The sequence below is a fragment of the Microtus oregoni genome, unplaced genomic scaffold (assembly GCF_018167655.1).
Source record: "Microtus oregoni isolate MIOR12 unplaced genomic scaffold, Mior012 000015F_ref0000493, whole genome shotgun sequence".
NCBI classification, from domain to species: domain Eukaryota; kingdom Metazoa; phylum Chordata; class Mammalia; order Rodentia; family Cricetidae; genus Microtus; species Microtus oregoni.
This window is the reverse complement of record NW_024543074.1, coordinates 4,273,279-4,283,073: the sequence shown is the minus strand read 5'-3', so window position 1 is coordinate 4,283,073 and position 9,795 is coordinate 4,273,279. Positions and strand designations below refer to the sequence as shown.

Here is a 9,795-nt window from a genome sequence, read left to right as displayed (position 1 = left end):
CCTAGCGCTTAGGGGACACATCTGTGTTCTGTCCCAACCTGATCTTTGTTTTTTTTCCCCCACACATCTGCCTTTATTATAAACAGCAGTTGGGACACTTGTAGCAATGTTTAAAAAAATAATTTATAGGGGCTGGAGAGATGGCTCAGAGGTTAAAGGCCTTGCCTGCTCTTCCAAAGGTCCTGAGTTCAATTCCCAGCAATCACATGGTGGCTCACAACCATCTGTAATGGGGCCTGGTGCCCTCTTCTGGTCTGCTAGCATACACGCAAACAGAATATTGTATTCATAATAAATAAATAAATATTAAAAAAAATAATTTACAAAATCAGGGGCTTGTTGAAGCTGCCTGGTGGGAAGGTACCCTTGGGGACTCATACGTAGATGCCAACCCAGAGCAGGAGGAAGAGGACGCCAAAGCCCATGAAGAGTGACCACCAAGGAGATGAGGAGCTCTTTGTAAATGTCACATGTGTACTTGGTGGAGGTGACCTTGTAAATGAAGGACCAGGCGGTGAAGAACATGCCAATGGCCAGAAGTACCACAGTCAGCTGTGGGAAGACAACCGGGTTGACCGGGCTTGTGTACCTACTCGTGATAAACCCCCATCCTGATCTTTGACTTCTAATGTGTCATAGTATTCCTGGGGAGCCATGAACAAACATCTCTTTGCTCCAGATAGGCAACCAAAGATAGACCAAAATATGCATACCACCAAGTCCAACTTGGTGAACCATGAGTTCTATTGGGGTTGCTTACAGAATCACGGATGAAGGGTTAGTTATAGAGGCGGAAATGAGTCAAAGGACAGCTGCATCCCAAGAGCCCGCCCATTATGGGTGACAGCTTACAAAAGCTGAAAACAAGGAGCACACTGCACAGCCTGCAGGTAGCTCAATAGGCAGGAGAGTTTGTTCCAGGTAGCTCAATTGGTCTGAGCTACTGTCCAGCTTCTGGGCTGGTCTCTGTTTCTTCCAAGTCGCTCAGTTGGTCTCTACTTCTTCTAGGCAGCTCTGCTTATCTGAGAGCATCTCCTAGCCACCATTACTGCTGATGTACTCTTGGGGTGGGAGGGGCCTACTGAATCTGGTCAGTTTCAGAGACATCCTGAAGCTATGGAGTTGTTTACTTTCTGAACATAAGGGGCTTCCCTAGTGAGATATTCCATTTCGCCTTAGAATGTTCTGTGTCTCAACACAATTTCCTATGAAATGGAAGGCTTTAATCTGGAAATTGCTATGCAACAGCTTTCTCAAAAGCTGCTGGGACTCGTGTTTTCCTGGCAGTTCCCCAAACAACCTAGAACATACAGGAGTGTACAAGATGACATTTGGTTGGGGCAGGAAGTACAGCACAGGGCCAGTCTTTTGTTCCCAAGGGAAATGCTGCCAAGACAAGATAAACTGTCTCCCACACTGCCTGTTTCCAGTCTTAAGGGATTAAAAACAACCTCCTTAAAGTGAACACCTGCTATCCATCCTTCTTTGCTACCTGATTCCCCGGATTGAGTCTCTGAGGGTTTCAGTTATACACAGTTCTCAAAACCCAATTCCTCCACCACCCTGCCACATCCTTCGAGGAGTCTCTCCTGACTTCCTCCCCCAGCTTCTTTCTGCTCACCAAGCTTGTGTGAGTCCTTTGTCTTACAATGCATTCACTTCCTTGCTCTGATTGGATTGAAATGACTGAGACCTCGGAGTCTCAGTCCCCTCTCCTGTAACACACAGATAACATTGGGAAGATAAAGTAAAAAACAATAGAAGACCAGGGATGTAGCTCAGTGGTGTAGTGCTTACCCAGAAAGGTTCTGATTCCATACCTAAACTGTGTATGCGTGCGTGCCTGTGTGAGTGAGTGTATGGGTGTGTGTAAGGGTGTGTGAACATGTGTGAGTGTGTGCTTGTGTGTGTGTATGAAAGAGAGAGGTGAAGGCAGGCCGAGGTGCACTTGAGGAGACCAGAGGACATCTTTGTGGAGTCATTTTTCTCATTCCACCTTTACACATATTCCTGGGATCAAACTAGGTTGTCAAGCTCATGCAGTAAGTGCCTTTGCCTGCTGACCTTCACCAGCCCTGAGTATAACACAATCACATGCCAATACACACACACACACATACACACACATGCACACACAACACATTCATTCACAGAGACTGGCTTCAAAGTTACTATGCAGTCAAAAATTAGTTTGAACTTCTTATCCTCCTACCTCTATCTCCTGAGTATTAGGATTAGGGTCAGGCACCACTATCCTTGGTGCTGAGTGACTTGGTACCCTAATTGGCATGAACCTTGTGCTAGTTTACATATGAATGGCCCCCATAGAGTCATATATTCATGCTTAGTCACCAGGGAGTGGCACTATTTGAAAGGATTAGAAGATTTAGGGGGAGTGGCCTTATTGGAGTAGGTGTGGCCTTGTTGAAGGAAGGGTGTCACAGGTTGGGGAGTGGACTTTTAGTTTTCAAAAGCCCATGCTAGGTTTAAGCTTTCTCTCTCTCTCTCTCTCTCTCTCTCTCTCTGAGAGATGTGGATTCATTCCACCTTGACTAAAGGTCAGAGAGTTCAGGCCTATTCTTGCTCCTTCAAGGTTTCACCCAAGGTGTTGCTACTAACAGGGTGTCTTGACCTAGGGTGTGGTTACTTGGCATTTTGGGTATCAAGAAGACAAAAGAAGTCTTTTGCCTTCTTCTCCCCTTTTGGATTAGGGGTTTATAAAGACTATGAGAAATAGATGTGAGGGCAATCTCATTATTTCCTGGATGCTCTCCCTACTCTATCAGTAGTCTCTTGGCTATTTCTTCCTTAGTCCTCATGCTTCCCTCTTAATGCAGACAAATAAACTGGGAAGGACCCAAAAATGGCACCCAACGTGAGACCCGACAAACGGCGCCTCATCTGTGGAGCTTGGATATGGGAGGTAACGTGATGGACCCCTCAGATGAATGAGACACTACAGGTGTTGAAGTAAAAATGAGCACTTGGATAGATAACAAATGTGGAAGTGTGGGGAGTATTTATTGGGAGTAAAAATTGTAAATAAAATTCGTAGATATGGGGCAAGGAAATAGTATTCAGCTGTCTGTAAATTTACTTGGCTATATTTTGAAAGCAGGAGAATTGGGGTAGAGCAGCAACAAGAGCAGAAATTTTTTTGAGTATGTAAATAGTTAAACTTTCTGTTCCCTCCTCACACCGGTGGGGCAGCTGTATTGCATTCAAACTGCTCTAAGACTCAGGAAAGTGAAGTTGCCGTCTGCCCATGCTCTTGATCAGCTTGAGCTGTGGGTGCTGGAGTTTCAGCCACAACACTGCCACTACTGAGCAAGCAAGGGAATGAGCGAGAAAGCAAGCAGAGAGCAGGGTGTGCGACCTGGCAAGGGCTGCAGGCAGAAGCCTCCAGGAACTGCCCCCACAACCAGGGCCTCCCAGTCCCTGGCACCAGCAGGACAGCTCTAGCTCTGCCCTAGCCAGACAGATAAGAGCAGGCTGAAGCCTCCAAGAACTGCCTTCACAACCAGGGCCTCTCAGTCCTGGCAGGACAGCCAAGTCATGTGGAGCACAGCTTTAATTCTTCCCTAGCCAGACAACAGCAGGCCGCAGCCTCAGGGAGCTGCCTTCACCCAGTCAGAAGTCTGTGAAAATGCCAATGCTTCCCAAGCCAACCTGTGAAAATGCAAACGCTGCCTGTCAGCTAATGAGAGTTTTGCAGCTTAGATTAGAAAAGATGACTTGCAAACTTTGAATAATTTTCAGAAATTATTGGGAGATATTCAATGGTTGAGACCTATTTAAAATTGCTTATGGCAGATCTTAAGCCCCTCAGTGTGAATTTTTTTTTATAAACAAGTATTTATTTATTTATTTATTTTTATTATGCATACAATATTCTGCCTGTGTGTATGTCTGCAGGCCAGAAGAGGGCACCAGACCTCATTACAGATGGTTGTGAGCCACCATGTGGTTGCCGGGAATTGAACTCGGGACCTTTGGAAGAGCAGGCAATGCTATTAACTGCTGAGCCATCTCTCCAGCCCCCTCAGTGAGATTCTTAAAGGGAATAGTGATCCGAGTTCCCCTAGACATCTTACAGATGCTGCTAGACAGGTACTGGATCAGTGGAATATACAATACAGAATCCGCAGGTACATTATATTAATTATAGTCAATCTTGGAAAGCATATATTTTGCCTACAGGACTTACCCCTATAGCAGTGTTATGGCAAAACAGTCCTCCATTATGTCTACATCTTCCTGTTTTGACAATTAAGATTTCAAACACTTATTTTGAAGCAGTAGCTTACTTAGTACAGAAATACCAGATGGAATCTAGGCAATATTTTGGTAGAGAACCCAATGTGATCAATGCTCCTTATACTAAGCAACAGGTTGAGTGATCATTTTAAATAATGATTCTTGGGCAATTGCATTTGCTCAATTTTTAAGCCAAATTGATAGTCATTTTCCAACTGATCAATTGCTGGAATTTGCATCAGTACATTTCTTTATTTTTTCTAAAATTGTGATGAAAGATCCCTTAAAAGATGCTATGTTGGACTGGAGAGGTTAAGAGCACTGGCTCCTCTTCCAGAGGCCCTGAGTTCAATTCCCAGCAACCACATGGTGGCTCACAACCATCTGTAATGAAGTCTGGTGCCCTCTTCTGGCCTGCAGACATACACTCAGACAGAATATTGTACACATAATAAAGAAATAAATAAATATTTAAAAAATTTAAATGCTATGTTAACCTTTACAGATGGTTCTTCAAATGGAAGAGCAGCATATATTATTGATGGCAAAGAAAATGTAGTGCAAACAGACCCGGACTCAGCTCAAATAGTTGAACTGTGAGTTGTTGTTATGGTATTCCAGCTTTTTGTAAATAATGTATCTAATTTATATACTGACAGTCATTATATTTTTAGAGCTCTTCAAATCATTGAGACTGTCCCCTGTATTGGAACTAGTAATTGTGAGGTTAAAATACTGCTCCAGCAAATTCGAGATGCCATTTATCAAAGAAAACTGCCATGCTTTGTGGGTCATATTAGTGCACATTCAAATCTCCCTGGTCCTTTGGCTGAAGGTAATGCTTTAGCTGATAAACTTATCTCGATTGATTTCCTTATCTTAACTTGAGCTTGCTCAGTGATCACACGCTTTACATAATCAAAATAGAAAAAGTTTAAGAAGACAATTTGGTTTAATAAGAGAAATTGCTCATCAGATTATTAAGCACTGTGCTATATGCCCATAATATTTACCTGTACCTCACCTTGGAGTAGATTCTCAAGGTCTGTTGTCTAATCATTTTTGGCAAGTGAATGTTACTCATATTGCAGAATTTGACAAATTAAGAAATGCATGTGGCTACCATCCCTGACTTCAAACTCTATTACAGAGCTACAGTGATGAAAACAGTGTGGTACTGGCATAAAAACAGAGAAGTCAACCAATGGAATCGGATAGAAGACCCGAATTTTAACCCACAAACCTATGAACACCTCATTTTTGATAAAGGAGCCAAAAGTATACAATGGAAGAAAGAAAGCATCTTTAACAAATGGTGCTGGCATAACTGGATGTCAACCTGTAGAAGAATGAAAATAGACCCATATCTATCACCATGCACAAAACTCAAGTCCAAATGGATTAAAGACCTCACTATCAGTCAGAACACATTGAACCTGATAGAAGAGAAAGTGGGAAGTACCCTACAGGAGATGGGCACAGGAGATCGCTTCCTATGTGTAACCCCAACAGCACAGACTTTAAGGGCAACATTGAATAAATGGGACCTACTAAAACTGAGAAGCTTCTGTAAATCAAAGGACACTGTCACCAAGACAAAAAGGCAACCTACTGACTGGGAGAAGATCTTCACCAACCCCGCAGACAAAGGTCTGATCTCCAAAATATATAGAGAACTCAGGAAACTAGACTTTAAAATGCTAATTAACCCAATTAAAAAATGGGGCACTGAACTGAACAGAGAATTCTCAGCAGAGGAAGTTCAAATGGCCAAAAGACACTTAAGGTCATGCTCAACCTCCTTAGCAATCAGGGAAATGCAAATCAAAACAACTTTGAGATATCATCTTACACCTGTCAGAATGGCTAAAATAAAAAACTCCAATGATAGCCTTTGCTGGAGAGGCTGTGGAGGAAGGGGAACCCTCATCCATTGCTGGTGGGAATGCAATCTTGTGCAACCACTTTGGAAATCTGTGTTTCGGTTTCTCAGGAAATTCGGGATCAACTTACCCCTGGACCCAGCAATACCACTCCTGGGAATATACCCAAGAGATGCCCTATCATATGACAAGAGCATTTGTTCAACTATGTTCATAGCAGTATTATTTGTAATAGCCAGAACCTGGAAACAACCTAGATGCCCTTCAATGGAAGAATGGATGAAGAAAGTGTGGAATATGTACACATTAGAGTACTATGCTGCGGTAAAAAACAATGACTTCTCAAATTTTGCATGCAAATGGATGGAAATAGAAAACACTATCCTGAGTGAGGTAACCCAGACCCAAAAAGATGAACATGGGATGTACTCACTCATAATTGGTTTCTAGCCATAAACAAGGGTCACGGAGTCTACAATTGGTGATCCCAAAGAAGCTAAGTAAGAAGGTGAACCAAAGGAAAAGCATATAGTTGTCCTCTTGGCTATGGGAAGTAGACAAAATTGCCGGGGAGAAAATTGAGATCTTGGGGGTGGGGTGGGATGGGGGTAAGGGGAGATGGGGAGAGAGGGGGTATAGGGGGAGAATGGGAGGAGCTTGGGGAAGGGGGAGGATTGGGATGAAGGAAGGTTGGATGGGGGAGCACGGAAGCACGGTTCTTAGTTAAGGGAGCCACCTTAGGGTTGGCAAGAGACTTGAACCTAGAGTGGCTCCCAGATGCCCAAGCCGAGGTCCCCAGTTAGTTCCTTGGGCAGCTGAGGATGGGGAACCTGAAATGACCCTATCCTATAGCAATACTGACGAATATCTTGCATACCATCATAGAACCTTCATCTGGTGATGGATGGAGACAGAGACAGAGACCCACACTGGAGCACTGGACTGAGCTCCCAAGGTCCCGATGAGGAGCAGAAGGAGGGAGAACATGAGCAAAGAAGTCGGGACAACGAGGGGAGCACCCACCCACTGAGACAGTGGAGCTGATCTATTGGGAGCTCACCAAGGCCAGCTGAACTGTGACTGAAAAAGCATGGGATAAAACTGGACTCTCTGAGCATGGCGAACAATGAGGGCTGATGAGAAGCCAAGGACAATGGCACGGGGTTTTGAACCTACGTAATGTGCTGGCTTTGTGGGAGCCTAGCCAGTTTGGATGTTCACCTTCCTAGAAATGGACGGAGGGGGGAGGACCTAGGACTTACCACAGGGCAGGGAAATCTGACTGCTCTTTGGGCTGGAGAGGGAGGGGGAGAGGAGTGGGGGGAGGGGGAGAAGGGTGGGAGGAGGGGGAGAAGTGTGGGAGGAGGGGGAGGGAAATGGGAGGCTGGGAGGAGGAGGAAATTTGTTTTTTTTTATTTTTCTCAATAAAAAAAAAAGAAATGCATGTGGCAATCAATACATATTCAGGTTTCTTAATGGTCACTGCACCAACTGGAGAAGCCACTAAGCATATGATAACTCAGTGCGTAAAGTATTTTTTTATATATGGGAATTCCTGAAATTATAAAAATGGGTAATGGATCAGGATATATAAGTAGAGCATTTCAGCAGTTTTATTTCTGCATAAAACAGGAATTCCTTATGATCCTCAAGGACAAGAAACTGTAGAGTATGCCCATGGCTCCTTGAAAACACAACTTCAAAAGAAAAAGAAGGGGGGGAGTATGCCCTCAGTAGTCACATACTGCTTTAAATCATGCCTTCTTTATTCTAAATTTCTTGAATATGGATACCCGTGAGCAATCTGCCGTGGATAGATTCTGGCATGATGACACCAGAACAACCTTTGCTAATGCAAAATGGAAAGACCCTGCACTGGATTATGGAAAGGACCTGACCTTGTTTTAATATGGGGTTAAGGGCATGTCTGTGTTTTTTACAGGAAGAGAATGAAGCTTGTAGGTTTCCTGAAAGTTTGGTGCAGCGTGTGAAACAGAAGAATGCCATCCCTGATGATGTCGTGGATGCCAAGGTCCACCTCCCAGGAGAGTTGCAATGAAATTGCTGAACCTGTGTTCCTGACCCTCCAATGTCATCATTCTGCAGTCTGAAAAGGAAAGCAGGTTATGGGAATGGTTGGTGATACCCAACTTCCTGATAGACCTGTTGCACAGAATTCTAGACCTCTGTGAATCCTATGTGCTTTGGAGCTGGCCCAGAAATGCTGACTGAATGTTTGGCCGTCTATCTACAAAATATCGTGGGATGCGGACATTAACTTTGACAGTTTGGCGTTCAATCTGATGTTGAAATAGAGGACTTGGAGAACTGAGACCTCAGAAATTTCTCCTCTTGAGGAAAAAGAACACTTATGAAGGCAACATGTGACTAAAGCCCCTTTAGTATGTGTGGAGGAGGAGTGTAAAAGTTTTTGTTGCTACTCAGGGACTGGAACAGTTCAAACATATCTTTGGAAGTTTGGTAGCAGAAATGTAATTGAACTATAGGAGAGGAAAAAGACTATTAGCTCACCTATCCCAGAAACTTTTTCTTGTTTTTTGATTACAATGAAGTTATGAGAATTGTAACTTGACAAATTGTGTGTTTATTGATAATTTTTATACCAGAATTATGGTATTAACCTGTTAATGTTTGCAACTATGTCGATTCACTATAAAAATGTTACTGATTAGAAAAAGGTTAGAGTTTATCTAAGAAAATTTGACATGATGCCAATGAGTCCTTAGATTTGATATAATTGATTAGACAAATTTGGATTTTGATGCAGCTAAAACTATTAAAGACATACTAGACCAACTTAAAAAGGCCATCCTATCTTGGTCATCCTTTACTCCTTTATTAGAAGATATTGTGGCCATAGGTGCTTGCCTGCTTGCCTACAATTATCTAATTACTTGTGAATTCTCTCAATGGAAAGTTGGCTCAGAGGTGCATGGCCTCTGGCTATGCACTCTCCCTTAACCCTTTATGAACAGAGGTTGATAGTCAATGGCAGATAAGATCTTTTCCCCTCCAGGCAATCTAAGACAGAGTGTTCATGATGGAATGTATGGATGGATGACAGGTAAGTCTGGAAGGTGGGAGAAGACAACCTAAGACAGGCACAGTCTGTCCTATAGCAGAAGCTCAGGCTTTGATAAATAAATAAAAAAGGGTGGAATCTGTGGGAGCTCACAGATGTGGTTTCATTCCACCTTGACTAAAGGTCTGAGAGTTCAGGGCTCTTCTTGCTCCTTTCAAGCATCTATGACAGGAGGTTTGACCCAAGGTGGGGCTACTAATAGAATGTCTTGACCTAGGGTGTGGTTACTTTGTGTTTGGGGTATTACGAAGATAATTACTTTGTTTGTTCCTCGTATCATGGTAAAGAAGTCTTTTGCCTTCTTCCCCCCTTTTGGATTGGGGTTTGTAAAGCCTATGAGAAATAGATGTGAGGGCAATCTCATTATTTCCTGGATGCTCGCCCGACTTTATCAGTTGTCTCTTGGCTATTTCTTTCTTTTTTTTTTAAATATTTATGTATGTATGTATGTATGTATACAATATTCTGTCTGTGTGTATGTTTGTAGGCCAGAAGAGGGCACCAGACCCCATTATAGATGGTTGTGAGCCACCATGTGGTTGCTGGGAATTG

At 43.2% G+C, this 9,795-nt stretch overlaps 1 pseudogene; it reads right to left on the bottom strand.

Moving 5' to 3' along the window:
* Nucleotides 1-374: 374 nt before the first annotated feature.
* On the bottom strand, nucleotides 375-2,819 carry LOC121456178 (annotated as a pseudogene).
* Between the last annotated feature and the right edge of the window lie 6,976 nt (nucleotides 2,820-9,795).